At 44.4% G+C, this 14,369-nt stretch overlaps 1 protein-coding gene and 1 long non-coding RNA gene across 5 annotated transcripts in view; both read right to left on the bottom strand.

Annotated features, from left to right (window-relative positions):
- Nucleotides 1-14,369, bottom strand: part of EXT1 (exostosin glycosyltransferase 1) — a 299,373-nt gene that overhangs the window by 283,226 nt on the left and 1,778 nt on the right. The window lies entirely within an intron of this gene.
- Nucleotides 1-14,369, bottom strand: part of LOC149746920 (uncharacterized) — a 32,295-nt gene extending 17,926 nt beyond the window's left edge. The window contains exon 1 of the long non-coding RNA XR_016388356.1: nucleotides 1-14,369. This exon is cut by the window's left edge and continues 16,466 nt beyond it. This is a non-coding gene — a long non-coding RNA (uncharacterized LOC149746920).

Genomic DNA, 14,369 nt, shown 5'->3' with positions numbered 1-14,369 from the left:
CCAGCTAGTGGCAGAGCCACCCTCCACGTTCAAGCCCCTAGTTTCCAGAGCCTGGGTGCATGACCTCCATGCCATACTTGGCTGGAAGTCAAGAGATATGTGCTCCATTCCCTGTTCTGTCGCAACCAGCTACATGACCTTGGGCAAACTGCCCAACTTCCCTGGATCTCTACTTCCTTATCTATATAATACAAGAGTTACACTAGACCTTTAAGGTCACTTCCATGATCTTATTTCTCCTCCCTCCAGAAAAAACTGACACCATGACAGCATGATTGAACACCAGGCTCCTTCTCAGACAAACAAAGGACAGATGCATAGACATACACATGTGTGCACAGACCTGACAGCCCCAAGTGGGGATGAGCTCACAGGACTCTGTGCAGGAAAACCAGTTAAGAGAAACTGAGGCCCAGGGAGGCTCAAAGAGTCACCAACACCCCCTAGAATAGCTACTTCATACTTGGAATTTAAGGGTGCTCAATCTCTGAGCTTATTTTTATAGAAACTTAAGATTTATTCTGACAGCGTTATTTACAGTAGCCAAGACATGGCAACAACCTGATTATCCATCAATGGATGAACAGATAAAGGAACTATGGTATATACGCAATGGAATATTATTTGGCCTTAAGAAAGAAGGAAATCTTGCCATTTGGGACAACACAGATCTTAAGGGTATTATGCTAAGTGAAATAAGTCAGAGAAAGACAAACACCATCTGAACACCACTTACGAATCCAAAAAAGAACCCCCAAAGACACAGAGAAGAGATTGGTGGTTGCCAGAAGTGGGCTGGGGGTGTGTGTGTCGGGGGAGTCAACAGGTGAAGGTGGTCAAAAGGTACAAACTTCCAGTTATGAGATTAATAGTCCTAGAGATGTAACGGTGTCTATAATTAACAAGAGAGTAAGTTTTCAAAATTCTCATCACAAGAAAAAAATTTGTAAAAATGTGTGGACATTAACTAAACTTATTGTGGTAATCATTTCACAACATATACATATTGCTAATATATATTTACGTATCACTTGCAATATGTATATATAAAATATTTTACAATATATCTATATATAACATATCTGGCAATATATATGAGATATATATATATATATAAAATCATTATGATGTACACCTAAAACGAATACAATGTTATATATCAATTATATCTCAATTAAAAAAAATTATTTTGATACTGAATCCTTTTTGCCCTCATTTATCCTACTTGGGTTACTCCTTAGACATAGCTAAGTCTAAAATAAGTGCAGGGGCTTCCCTGGTGGCGCAGTGGTTAAGAATCCGCCTGCCAATGCAGGGGACACGGGTTCGAGCCCTGGTCCAGGAAGATCCCACGTGCCGCGGAGCAACTAAGCCCGGGCACCACAACTACTGAGCCTGCGCTCCAGAGCCCACGAGCCACAACTACTTTAGCCTGCAGGCCTAGAGCCCATGCTCTGCAACAAGAGAAGCCACCGCAATGAGAAGCCTACGCACCACAATGAAGAATAGCCTGGCTCCCCGCAACTAGAGAAAGCCCACGGGCAGCAACGAAGACCCAACGCAGCCAAAAATAAATAAATAAATAAATTTATAAAAAAATAAAATAAGTGCAGGAAAATACTACTCTTTCTTTGAACTGTAGTAAACATTGAGGTACTTAAATTTTATCTTCATATAAAATACTGTTCAATTTTTTAAAAACATGTAATATAACTCTACAATCTAAATACAGAAAATATTATACATTTCCAGTCTTTGAATCAGTAAAAGACTGACTGCCCTACATTTACAGGTTTGCAACATTACACTTGCATACTTAAAAATGCAGTTATCATAAAAGGTGTTGCTTACAGGCAGCTTTTTTAATGCAGTGTGAATTTTAAAGGAGCACATAGCATATAAGAAATGGTGTTTACAAGAAAAATTTATTCTCTGCCTCTCAGTAAAGCTAAAGTATTTCGGTATTAGATCCCCTCTGATTAGATTTTCAGATTGGTTCAGATATACAGACCTAGAAATCATTTTGGAAAATGACCTTACCAAGCTTTGTAAAAACATAAAACATAATTGATAGTTAATCAAGTGTCATACGATTGCCACCAAATCTGAATCCATTTTTAAGACCTACTAGGAAGTCAAGTAATTGGGATCCAGTGCATTCTCCTTTTTAATCTATATACCTTGAATACGTTTATGTAATATCCATACAATTCCACAAGCTAACTGACACAAACAAGCCAGGAGATTGTAAATGCAGGAAATGGAGGCCAATGGGAGAAACAACTGAACACCTTCCCTTTGCTTTTTTACCCCTTTGCTTTTTAATTAAATGATAAATCTCAATATGAATTCATTAGAAGCCTGATAGCTCAATTAAGCTATGTTACTCTGTTACTATATATAATTAATATCAGTTAACAGAGTTGGGATGTAACCTGAGCAGGAAATGTAAGTCAAAAGTTATATTTGACCTACCATTTGGGAGAAAAATTGCAATTAAGGGGGCACAAAAAGTCCCAATATCTACAGACTGTTAAAATTAGATGACAAAGAGACCATAATGGTTTCTCCTGTAGCAATACATTCTTTAGAGTCACATTATGCAGTAAAGCCCGTCAGTTCATTTTAATTAGGTTTTACCAATATCATATCCAACAGCACAGGGAAAAAAGAAGATGAAAGAAAAGAAACTACCTTGGAAGAAGAGAAAAAAAAAAGGTTATTGGAAGAAACATCCCCTTTGAAAATGAAAAGAAACTCTGGGTAAATCATCAAAAGATGAACTTGGAAGAAACACGGGAAGGCCTGGGCTGTAAACCAAAGACAGTGACATCTGCAGAACCCATACTTTGTACAGTCAACAGTATTCCGATTGGTTATTTTCATTTATCCAGCAAACACTGAGTGCCCAGTATGGGCGGGTCAGGCGCGGTGCTAGGCTGCGAAGACACAGCAGTGAATGAGTTCAACGTCACTTTCCTCACAGAGCTTTCCTTCCCGCCATATTTAACCTGTAACCACCCCCCATTCCCATTCTCACATCACCTGGTGAGCTATTTAAAAACCTGAACTTCATCCCCAGAGAGTCTGATTGGCCAGGAGTAGAGCCCATGCCCCATTTCCAGAAGCTCCCCAGGTTGAGACCCACTGCCTTCACCCCTTTTCATATACTGCTTTTCTTCCCAGCATCAAGCACCTTCTAACACAGGCCATAGCTGACATGGTAAAAGCCTCCAGTCATTACACTGGGACCATCCTGGGGCAGGGATGTGTGTCTGTTTGGTTCACTGTTGAATCCCCAGTGCCTGGAAAGAGTAGGTGCTTCATGAGTATCTGTTGAGTAAATTTAATGAAAAACAACATGAATTCTCCCCTCAAGGCCCGTACAATTACTGGGGAGAGAGAAAAACAGAGAGTTAAATAAATGGAAAAAACCACAGCCGTGGGCTTCCCTGGTGGCGCAGTGGTTGAGGGTCTGCCTGCCGATGCAGGGGACACGGGTTTGTGCCCCGATCCCACATGCCGCGGTGGGCCATGGCCGCTGAGCCTGCGCATCCGGAAAAACAAACAAACAAACAAACAAAAAAAAAAACACAGCCGTGGCAAGTATTAACTATTCTATAAGAGCCCATTAACAGGAGAATGCGACCAAGCCTGGGGCATCAAGGAAGTGACACTGGAAGAAATGAAATGAAGCTGGGGGACAGTTTTCTGAGAGAGAGAAGAGGGCATGTGGGGAAATGGAGGAGAAGGAGGAATGAGGCTCTGCCAGGGGGCTGGGGATGCAAAGGCAGGTAGAGCCGGACCAACCCCACCTTCATAGTGTAGGAATGAATTAGGAGAAGCCTCCAGGGTGAGTTCAACTAGGATAGTGGCATGGTCCTATTTTTATCAGTGGTGCTGTGGATGACTTCCACCAATCTGTCAGGGTGTTGGAATATATATAGGATATGCGAAATCCATTCCAGATCTCTACCCATCAGTTCCCATCCGGGGCATCCCTAGAAATGCAGAAAAAGCAGGACATGTGCCCCAACACACCTACCAGGGCAGCCTCCAAGCAACAGACTAGAGGCTCCTCCTCCCCTTAGGGATGCCTCCCCTGCTCTAATTCCCAGCCTCCATATTCCACACCTGTGGCCACTCTTTCCCGGAGCCCAGGGCCCAAGTCATTTGGAACACTAGTCGGTCAAGAATAACTAGCATCACAGGCCCACATGACAATACCAGAAAACTTTATATTTCTCATTAAAGTATTGATATGTATTATAAAACCCCAGAAATCTGAGTTAGCAACAAATACCAGAACTCTGATGCAGACTCCAAGGATGCAACTACCTCTTGTATCTGGAGCCCTCGGGGAACTTGCTAAGCTTGGTAGATAAGCTTTCAAACGGAGAGCTTATCTTAGGGGGCACCAAAATATTTCTATTTTAACCATAGGGTTCAAAAAAGTTACAAAGTTCATTATTTGTTCCTCTACTTTCTTAAACAAAGGCCAGTGTACACAAGAGATGGCTCACGGTCAGCGCTGTACCATGGTACAGTTTATCAAATATTTACAGAAGCTCTGGTTGGTGACAGGCATGGTGTTAGGTGGCGGGACTCAAAGGCACGCTTCTGGGGAGTCCGTAGGACACACTCGGGCTCTGGGCCAGCTGCTCTTAAATTGCAGGGCTTCTTTACTTCTGGGTGTTACATTTTATCACTTTCTGGCCTGCTTCCTTCCCTTTGGGTTGCCAACTGTCCCTTCTTCCCAGCTCTGCCTGCAAGAATCCGTCTCTCTTTAAATTCACTGCTTTGAATCTGCTGTGGGCTGAGAAACCAGATTACCACACTGGTTAGAACTGTCTCTTCTCCAGTAAGATTAAGTAAATTCTAGGTGAGAAACACAAGTGATACCCTATAAATCAATCACACTGTTGTTTACGTGTGTGTGGTCTTCATGACATCAGTTCCAGCCGTGCAGAAGCAGTACGATGCCGTGGTGAAGAACACGGGTTCAGAAGTCAGACGGCCCTCGGTTTGTGTCCCAGCTGTGTGCTCTTAGGCAAGTCACTTTTAAAGATTCTCTGAACTTCGTTCTGCATCTCAAATGAGTATCTTGCTGCTAGGGTGGACATACAGATTAAAGAAGATACTGCCCGTTACCCAGCACACACTACACTCTCAAGAAATATTAGTTGCTATCAGCAGCAGCAGCAACCGGGCTCAAATACGTCAGTGCCAACAGGATACGGCTTCAACAGTGCCTGCCACACACAACTTCCCCTAACCACAGTGCCGTTTCAGGAAGCAACTTTAGGCTGTTCCTTGCAAAAGGATGGCCACCAATTCAGTCAAGAATGACAATGTGACAGGGCAGTCTTTCAACTGATGAGGTCATCACCAGACCCAGAGACGTGGCCTGATACGAGTGGCTCTCCCCCGAAGGAGTAAGTATCCCCAGTAAAGCCAATCAGACTGGTTTCCTCCAGGGCCTGCAGGAAGGAATTTAGGAAAGACTGGCCAGTAGTTGGCAGACACTCCCCGCGACAGAGGTGCCAGTCTGGGGAGAGGTGAAGGTCCAGAGCGGGAAGAAAGGAGCAGACCCAAGTGACTGTGCTGGGTCCTGAGAACTTACTGGAACAGTTCCAGTGCAGTTTTTGTTCCATGTCCCTTCACAATAAATCCTGTGACTTAAGGTGGCCTGAGTGATACTCTGCTCTTTGCAACCTAAGGCTCTGTCGAACCAGCCCATTCATACGAGGTAGCCTTCCGAAGATCACCCTCAACCAATGCAGCACAGAAGTCACTTGCAAAAGCAATAACCTGCATGCCTAGAGCAGTCATCCAGGGAACCTGGGGGATGCAGAGTCAAGGCAGTGCCTGAGACCACCCTCCACCTGCTCCCACCTTTGCCCCAGGCCACCTGCAAGCTCCAAGGCCCCATCTAGGTCTTTCCACAGCCCACAGAAATAATGGCTAGCCTTCCAGGGCATCTACCACAATTTTCTGGGGATTAAGTATCAAGAAAGAGGTGAACAGTTATTTCCGTGGCTTAGTAAAGAGCCGAGTTATGAAACTAAGGAAACCTCTGTGGTTGATTAGAAAATAGCAGGAAGATGATTTTTAATAAACACCACCACCTTGTAGAGCACATTAGCGTTTACAAGGTTTTGCATTACAAGCAGTTACCCACTCTACCTCCTTTCAATCTTTCAACGACCCTGTGAGGTGTTATGATCCCCACTTACAGATGTGGAAAATGAGGCTGAAAGGTTCAGCACCTAGTCCAGGAATGTGTGTGGGTCAGTGACTTCCCTGGTCCAGGGTCATCGCCCTCTCCTAAAGGGCTTCACAGAAGACAAGAGGGTACACAAAACTAGGAAGTGTTTCTCCACAAATCTCACTGCTGCTCAAAGCAATTACAATAGGAAAGAAAGTCTAACTAGGCGTAAACAGTCTGGCTCACTCTGTTTTCTGTCTTGGTTTTTTTGTTTATTTGGGTTTTTTTCTTTTTTTTTTTTGGCCACTCAGCAAGGCTTGCAGGACTTTAGTTCCCAGACCAGGGATTGAACCCGGGCCCTTGGCAGTGAAAGTGTCAGGGAATTCCCTCTGTCTTGGTTTTTAAATCACTTAGAATAGTGCCTCATTTGCACTTAGAATCCCAGACCTGACCTGGATGGCCCAGAGGTAAAGCCACTTGTCTCAATTCGCCTCCAAAGGACTGCAGAATCAACAGCCAAAGAGAAAAGAGACGAGGGCTTTGAGCAGCTGACACAACTAACTTACAAAACTGACACCTACCCAGGTTAGGCCCACAGATTCTGAGATCCCAGGAGAGGCTGTAGAAGGCACGGAGGGAGGAAGCGTCTGCTCAGTAAGAGACACACGGAGGTTTCTGGCTCCAGCAAAAATGAAACTTCAAAGGGAACGGAGCGGTGGGAGCTTCAAAGACCCCCTCCCCCGCCCACCCCCAGCCGCAGGACCAATTAACACCTACAGATGTTTATCTAAGCAGTCATTTCATGCCGGCTACTTTGCTAAATGGGTGCTCAGACTCACCTCAAAAATTGCTATTCCTCCAAAAGGGACGGGGGGGGGGGGGGGTCAAAAGGGAGGAAGTGCTGTGTTTTCTGAGAGACAGACCTTAGTCAAGAAGAAAACAAATTCTCAATACAGTGAAATTCATCACAGACTTATGTATAATAAAAGAAAAGATGGGAAACAAATCTCTAAGAAAATGCAAATCAACTATGGTACAGCCATGAGTTACTAAAAAGAACCGTGCAGCCATTAAAAATCCTACTTTAGGGTTTCCCTGGGTTCGCAGTGGTTGACAGTCCACCTGCCGAAGCAGGGGACACGGGTTCGTGCCCCGGTCAGGGAAGATCCCACATGCCGCAGAGTGGCTGGGCCAGTGAGCCATGGCCGCTGGGCCTGCGCGTCCGGAGCCTGTGCTCTGCTACGGGAGAGGCCACAGCAGTGAGAGGCCCGCGTACCACAAAAAAAAAAAAAAAAATCTTACTTTAGTATTTTAATAGGATTTTCCTCTTTAGTAGGAGAGGAAGAAGCTCTGAGATAATGTTAAGAAAAAAGCAACATGCAAAAATACATTTCAAGTCGGACTTTAACTTTATAAAACCGACAGACTAGAACGGCCAGGAGTTTGTTTTGTTTTGTTCACTCCCGGCGGCCCCAGCCCCAACACCTGTGTGACTGGCACAAACAAGACACTTAAGGAAAATGTGTCAAATTCATTACTTACTATTAATTAAATAATAATTAACATATCTATACAAGGTACTTGGATATGCAGACACAGAATGACATAATCACAGAGGTGTATATATGGGTTATAACAGGCCAACTACTGAAGTTTAATAATAGTGGTTAGCGCTCATTGTCGGGACTAGAGAAGAAATTTCTTTTCATATTCATCTCTTTTGCATTTTCCTAATTTTCTGCAGAGGCTCTGTACAATTTTTATAATTTTTTAACCACTGTTTTTCTACAGGGAGCCTCAGGGCCTAGGAGCAGTGGTATGCTACACTCCAGAAACCTGGCCCGTTTTGTCAGAAATGGAATCTTCCAGTGGGTCTCCCATTTCTACAGGGTCACACCTTATACCTGGGGCAACGGTCACTCCTGCACCACCTCATGGGTTCACTGACATCTAGTACAGGGCAAACCCTGCAAGGTGCTATCAGGAGGGCAAAGGTCACACATGATTCACTTCCTCACTTTTCTGAGAAGAGCTCTAGGGGAAAATGAAAGGCAGAATCTACATAGTCAAAGTTATAACGTTCCCTGAACGGACGAGATGAAGGAGTTCAATGTTTGTCAACTCAGGACCGTCTTTATCACATCTCTTAGCCAAATTTTTTCCTTGGGAAGTATGTTTATAAAGGAAAGCAGTAGGGGGAAAAAAAAAAAAGATATGACTTACAAACACCCAAATCACACTAAACTCACTGATACAAAACTGTGAGCAGGTAGAAATTCTGTTTGATGCTTTAAGGTGGTAACATTTGTTAGAGGAAAGAGCATTGTCTTTGACATCCAAGATGCCTGGTTTCAACACCACCATTTCCTCAGCAGATGTGACCGTGCCTCCTAACTTAACCCTCTCGGGGCCTGCACTCCTATCTGTAAAGTGGGGATTTTACACACTGCTGTCGAAAGGCTTAAATGAGCTAATAAAGGCGACTTCAGATAAGACACTGGACAAATATCTCGCAGTTTTGAGGGAGTTCCTGTGCATTAAAGGAACTTGGGCACAGACGGAAGAGCTCTGAAGGAAAACCAGTCAGTCATTAAGCTCATGGTGTTCACATCCAAACACGAACACTCTCAGGAGACTGCAGTGTCTAGTGACCGCTGAGCCTGACGGGTTCCCTCTGAAGAGGCTGTGTGGAAACGTGACGGTCATGAGGGAGCAGCGGGCCTCAGAGAAAGGAGAGGAATGGGAACCAGAAAACCTGGACTGTAGCCTCCATTCAGCTACTTACAAGCTGTGCAGCCTTGCCAATCCACCTCACCCGAGCTGGCCTCAGCTTACAAACCTGTAAAATGGCCTGACGAGACACCTGGCAAGGTGGCTATGAGCAGAGCAGCCAGGACCTATCAAGCACAACCTTTGGTGTGACCTTAGTGTGCTCAAGGTCATTGTCAGCAGGTGTTTCTAACAGCGGGTTCTGGGGAGGCACATCCACAGGCCTTTGGACAAAGAGAACAAGCACCACCTGAGGGCATGACAGCTCCCCTTTTGGCCAAGTCGGTGCCACCCAAAGCTGCTGTCACAGTCAGGGGGACCAATGGTGGCTTCCCACTGGTGGGGCCTGCCCAAGCCTTCATAGCAAGCCATCCTCTGAAGGACAAAATCCTACAGGCTCCCAGCTCAGGTCACAGATTCCACTTTCAACCGTCATTTTTTGAACTAGACTCAATCAACTGCAAATGTCCCTAGAAGTAGCCCACGAAACCTCAACCTTTAGGGATTCCTTGTAAATGAGGTTCTCAGGAGCCCTCCAGAAAGCAAGATCAGAGAAGGTGAGAAACTTGGGGACGGGAGGGGCACAGAAAGAATTAGAACCTCAGTGCAAGAAGACACAATGCTAACTTCAAAATTCGTCTAGGTCTGGGCCTAGCTTTATTTTAAAACTGCGCTTGGAAAAAAAAAAAAAAAAAAAACTGCGCTTGGGCTTCCCTGTTGGTGCAGTGGTTAAGAATCCGCCTGCCAGTGCAGGGGACATGGGTTCGAGCCGTGGTCCGGGAAGATCCCACATGCCACGGAGCAACTAAGCCCGTGCACCACAACTATTGAGCCTGCGCTCTAGAGCCCGCGAGCCACAACTACTGAAGCCTGCATGCCACAACTACGGAAGCCCACGCGCCACAACTACTGAAGCCCGCGCGCCTAGAGTCTGTGCTGCACAACGAGAAGCCACCGCAATGAGAAGCCCGCACACCGCAATGAAAAGTAGCCCCCGCTCGCCACAACTAGAGAAAGCCCATGCACAGCCACGAAGACCCAACGCAACCAAAAATAAATAAATGAAAAAAAAAAAAGAGCACATATGTGTGTTAAAAAAAAAGAAAACTGTGCTTATGTGGCTTATTTTAGAAATGCTTTTGTGCTATCATACACCTGTGGGGGAAAAGGTGCTAATGTTTTACATTTAAAACCTGAGAAGCACAATTTCCAACTTTCATTCCTCCAAGGCTCCCTGTTGGATCACGAACTCGCTCAACGTGTCTGGGAATATAGTTCAGAAAAATGGGGAATCAATACATCATCATTTACTTGTGCACATTTTCTTTTTGCTATAAATACATTTGAATTCAGCTTATCATTCAGTGAATTCACAGCCTATTCCCAAAATTCACTGGAGCCAAACTGAAAAGTCCCCAAAACTCCTACTTAGACTAAACAGCACCGGGGACCTCCACCTTAGTTGGCAATGAAAAGAAATATGTAAGCCCTAGAGCAAAAGTTCTTAAGTCTGACGATGCCCTTAGTAGCGGCTGTGTGTCAACCCCTAAAACTAGATGACAGATTATGCATGTATGTGCTTTCTTTTTTCACAAAGTTGGTCCAAAGTCTTTATCAGCTTCCCAAATGATTCCAAGAGAAATCCCATAAGAAACACCATCAATAAGGACCTTCCAGTGGCTGGAGAGCTTTCAGGTGTGTCTCTAATTAAAGATGGAATACCGTAGGTCAAGAAGAAAAAGTCAGAGGCCTGCTTTCTAGGGCTACCCCTGCTACTAAACAGTTTTCTGACCTTAAGCAAATCCCTGTAACAGTCTATCCCTCAGTTTCCACATCTATAAAATGAAGATGTTTGGAAGTTGTAATGATCACTTACCTTCAAGACCCTTAAGAACATAAGGATTGTGAGGTACAGCTTCAACAAACACAGGAGAAGGTGTCCGAAAGGCCTGCACAGAATCCTGCCTGTTCCAAGAAGAGCTGCTTAAAATATTCTCCACCGCTTTCCTCAAAGGGGTCCAAGATAGAAGCCACCTCTCATTTCCTTCTTTTTCGTCTATTTCAGAAAGCCAAATTTGAAGTTTCACAATAATGCCCTTTGAAGGGATCTGCACTATGAAGTTCATGCAAAAATACAGTAATTCTGTAAGGGTGCGTAAGAAGCTCAAGAGATGTAAAACAGAATTTCTCTAAAGCCTCATTACACATCATGTAATCACTGTAGCAACTTAGTTTAGCCAGTGTCATCTACATCTGTTAATATATGTAACTGATGAAAATTAATTATGGGTGTCATAAAAATGGATGTTTTAATATAATCCTGGAAGTCTGGGTTGAAAATATTGCTCTATTACGAGAGAAAAGTCTTTTCCTTCATTCCATGCAGTTCTTCTATACCTTTAGTAGTAAATGTCTGATTTTCACAAAAGTGAAGTGGAAACAGAAGTCCTCAACTAAAAACATTTATTGTCACATAAGGCTAAATTTCGCTAAAAGCAACTTTTTTTTTAGTTGATACCCTTGTACATATTCTATAGTATCCTAACTCGGCCATGATACCATAAATTTTCAATCTAATTATCAGAGCCCCTAAGTCCAAATCATAGGCACTTGCTAATAAAGAAAAGAAGTAGATGAAAACTGATCCTGTTTTTATAAGCCATTATCAAATGAACGCTCAGAGAACCCTAAAGCAGTCGAAAACCCATTCCACCAAAGGATAAACTAAGGTTCAAGGTGATGAATCAGAAGTCACACCATGAGACAGTATGAGAAGTCAGACTTAGATGACTTCTATAGACCTAACTGCAATGTCCTCCTCTAAAACCCTGGGAAGAGATTAGCATTTGATTGGAGGAGTTCTGCGTCTGACACACACACAGCTGACTTACAGGAAACATCAGTAGAAGTAGCAAAGTACAACAGTTGTGCTTACTTCAGAGCACAAGACAGGTTGCCTGCTATGTGAGCATTCTCACATTTCAGAGCTCATTCATTCTTCATATCTTCCAAAGTCAACGGCAAAGGCAAACATGTTTGCAAGCACCATTTCTCAGAGATAAAGCGTTCAGATAACCCAGTGAGAGGAAGAAGTTAAAACTCCAGGTCAAGCAGGCCGATGAATATAAACGTTCTGCAACACCATCCTGTCCCATGAAACAAGGTTAGAGCTGGAAAGTATGCAAAAGAGGAATGAAGAAAATCCAGAAGTGTCTCTGAAAGAAATCCCTGCTCAGGAGAAAGAGGCAACTTGATTTCCTCACTAAATGCCACTCTTCAGATGAGACTCAGTCCTGAGGGCCTGACCCCTTGTGGTCTTTAAACATAAACCAAAACAAGGGCGTGGGTGTCTGATTTCTTGATGCAACGACAAAGAGGTCAAAAATTAGTGAAATTTAATTAGCAAAAATTAAAGTTTCTTGGAAACCAACCCCTCCTTCCCTCATTGCCAAAAATCTCTAGAAAAACCTTCTGCAGAGAATGTAGACGATTTATTTTGGGACTAGGAGAGTAAAGCAGATATGACTGTTGTATCAGATTGAGGGTGTTTCCCAAATAAACGTATAATTCAAATTTCTTAAGATCTCCCCTCCAGCTCCTTTAGAGGAATGAAGACCGTCATGATCCTTCTACAAAATTCGGTGAGACTGCTTTAGAAGACACTGAAAGGTCAGACTTCATCTCGAGTTACTCCACCATAAACCAGACAAAGAAATTCCTCAAAGGCTAGGAGCATTTTTTTCTTACAAGCACCCACAGGAATAGGTCAATGTAAATGTCGCGTAAACAAAGCGCTCATTACTAACCACAGTTTGTTTCTTTTGTGAGAAAATTTTAATCCACGGGCAATTGCACCCAACATTCACACATAACTGCCCCCAAAGCAGAGGAAAATTTACATTCATAATTGACCCTACAGCCTCGGGCTCTGCTTATGCTCGAAAAGGAAGAGGTGTTGGGGTTTGGGGAATCCCAGTGTTTGATACTTTCTCCTTCACTGTCTACGATCAAGTACAGGAGGACTTGAATTTCCCTTCCAATCACTCCTACAGAGGCCCGAGTGTCTGAGGAAATCCACAGACAACAATCAAACCTTTCATCTCAGGGTCCTTTCCCCACCATGCCCCTTCCTGTTCCAATCAGTTCTGCAAAGCGTTTCCCCTATTCTGCATTTCATGAATCAATTGCAAAATCCGCCAACCTCTGCCAGTTCCTCTTGTACTCAGCTGAGAGGTTCCCCTTCCTGCCTGGGTAGCACAAGGCTGCTCTGGTTTTTAACTGGCGTAACGTGGAAATGCACTGTAGGAGCTCACTAACTCTCTAACAGCCAGACAGAAGTGAGAGAGTCTGGGGCTCCCACCCCATCAACGAGGAAACGGACCCTCCAAGCTCAGGTTAAAGCCGATTCCAAGAAACTAGTTTTGACCCCAAGCCCAGTGTGTCAGTTACTGTCACTGGGAAGGAAAAGGAAGAGTGAGAAGGTCTACGAAGTCTCCAACTCAGTTACTTAGCAACTGGACAAAACTTGCTTCACTCCAGAGGGTAAAGAGGCATCTCACAGCGCATTCAGAGAGTAACAGTCTCCGATTTACATGCAAATTGATAAAGACAAAAGGGAAAGGGAAATCTAAATTAGCAACTGGAGTTTACAGCAGAGGGGCTGAGGCCCAGATTTTTTAAAAACAGCTTCTCCTAGGGAGGCAGGATATATACATGCCAACAAACACACATGAATGAATGCATGCATGCATGCATGCATGCAAGCAAGATCACAGGCCCTAACCAGTTTACAGTCTCCCTTCATAAAAGTCAATGCCATCTGGGAGTAGGGAAGAGGCAGGCACAGAAAGTTTAGTAGCTGAAACTAAAGGACTTCCACTGCTAACACAAATTTAAGGTTTGCGGAAAGATGACAATTGAAGGGTGGGAAAATTCCGGGGAAAGCTGCTCCCCCTACTCATGAGAAAAGCAAATAAAGCATCAATCTTGGGGTAAGGTCCCCGGACTGTGGGTGGATTCAGAGCCTCTCGAGTCCCTAGACCCTCACAAACACCCTCCTGGATCCACTGGTGAAGTGCAGTTTCCAAACTCGGATCAAACCCACACCCTTCATAGAACACACATCACCCTGAAGGTTTTCCAAGCAAGAGGGGAACATGGTCACCTGCTTGGCCCAGGAAAGTGCTCCAGGATTTTCCGGTAGCCCGAGGAGCTCACACTCTGGGTCCTCAGCTCCAAGCTACACACCAGAAGCAGGCTGCTCAGTACCAGGCTCAGAGCAAAAGGAAGAGGACCCGAGGGGGTCCCCTGCCCCACCCCCATCTCCCAACTTCACACCTGGACCAGGTGGGCAGGGCCCAGGGCTGACCTGCTGAGGCCCATCGGCTAAGCC

This window comes from Delphinapterus leucas, chromosome 17, assembly GCF_059928025.1.
Source record: "Delphinapterus leucas isolate spDelLeu-1000000601 "Yukka" chromosome 17, BTC_Dleu_Yukka2, whole genome shotgun sequence".
NCBI lineage: Eukaryota > Metazoa > Chordata > Mammalia > Artiodactyla > Monodontidae > Delphinapterus > Delphinapterus leucas.
Note: the sequence above shows the minus strand (reverse complement) of the source record. Positions and strands in the feature narration are given on the sequence as shown.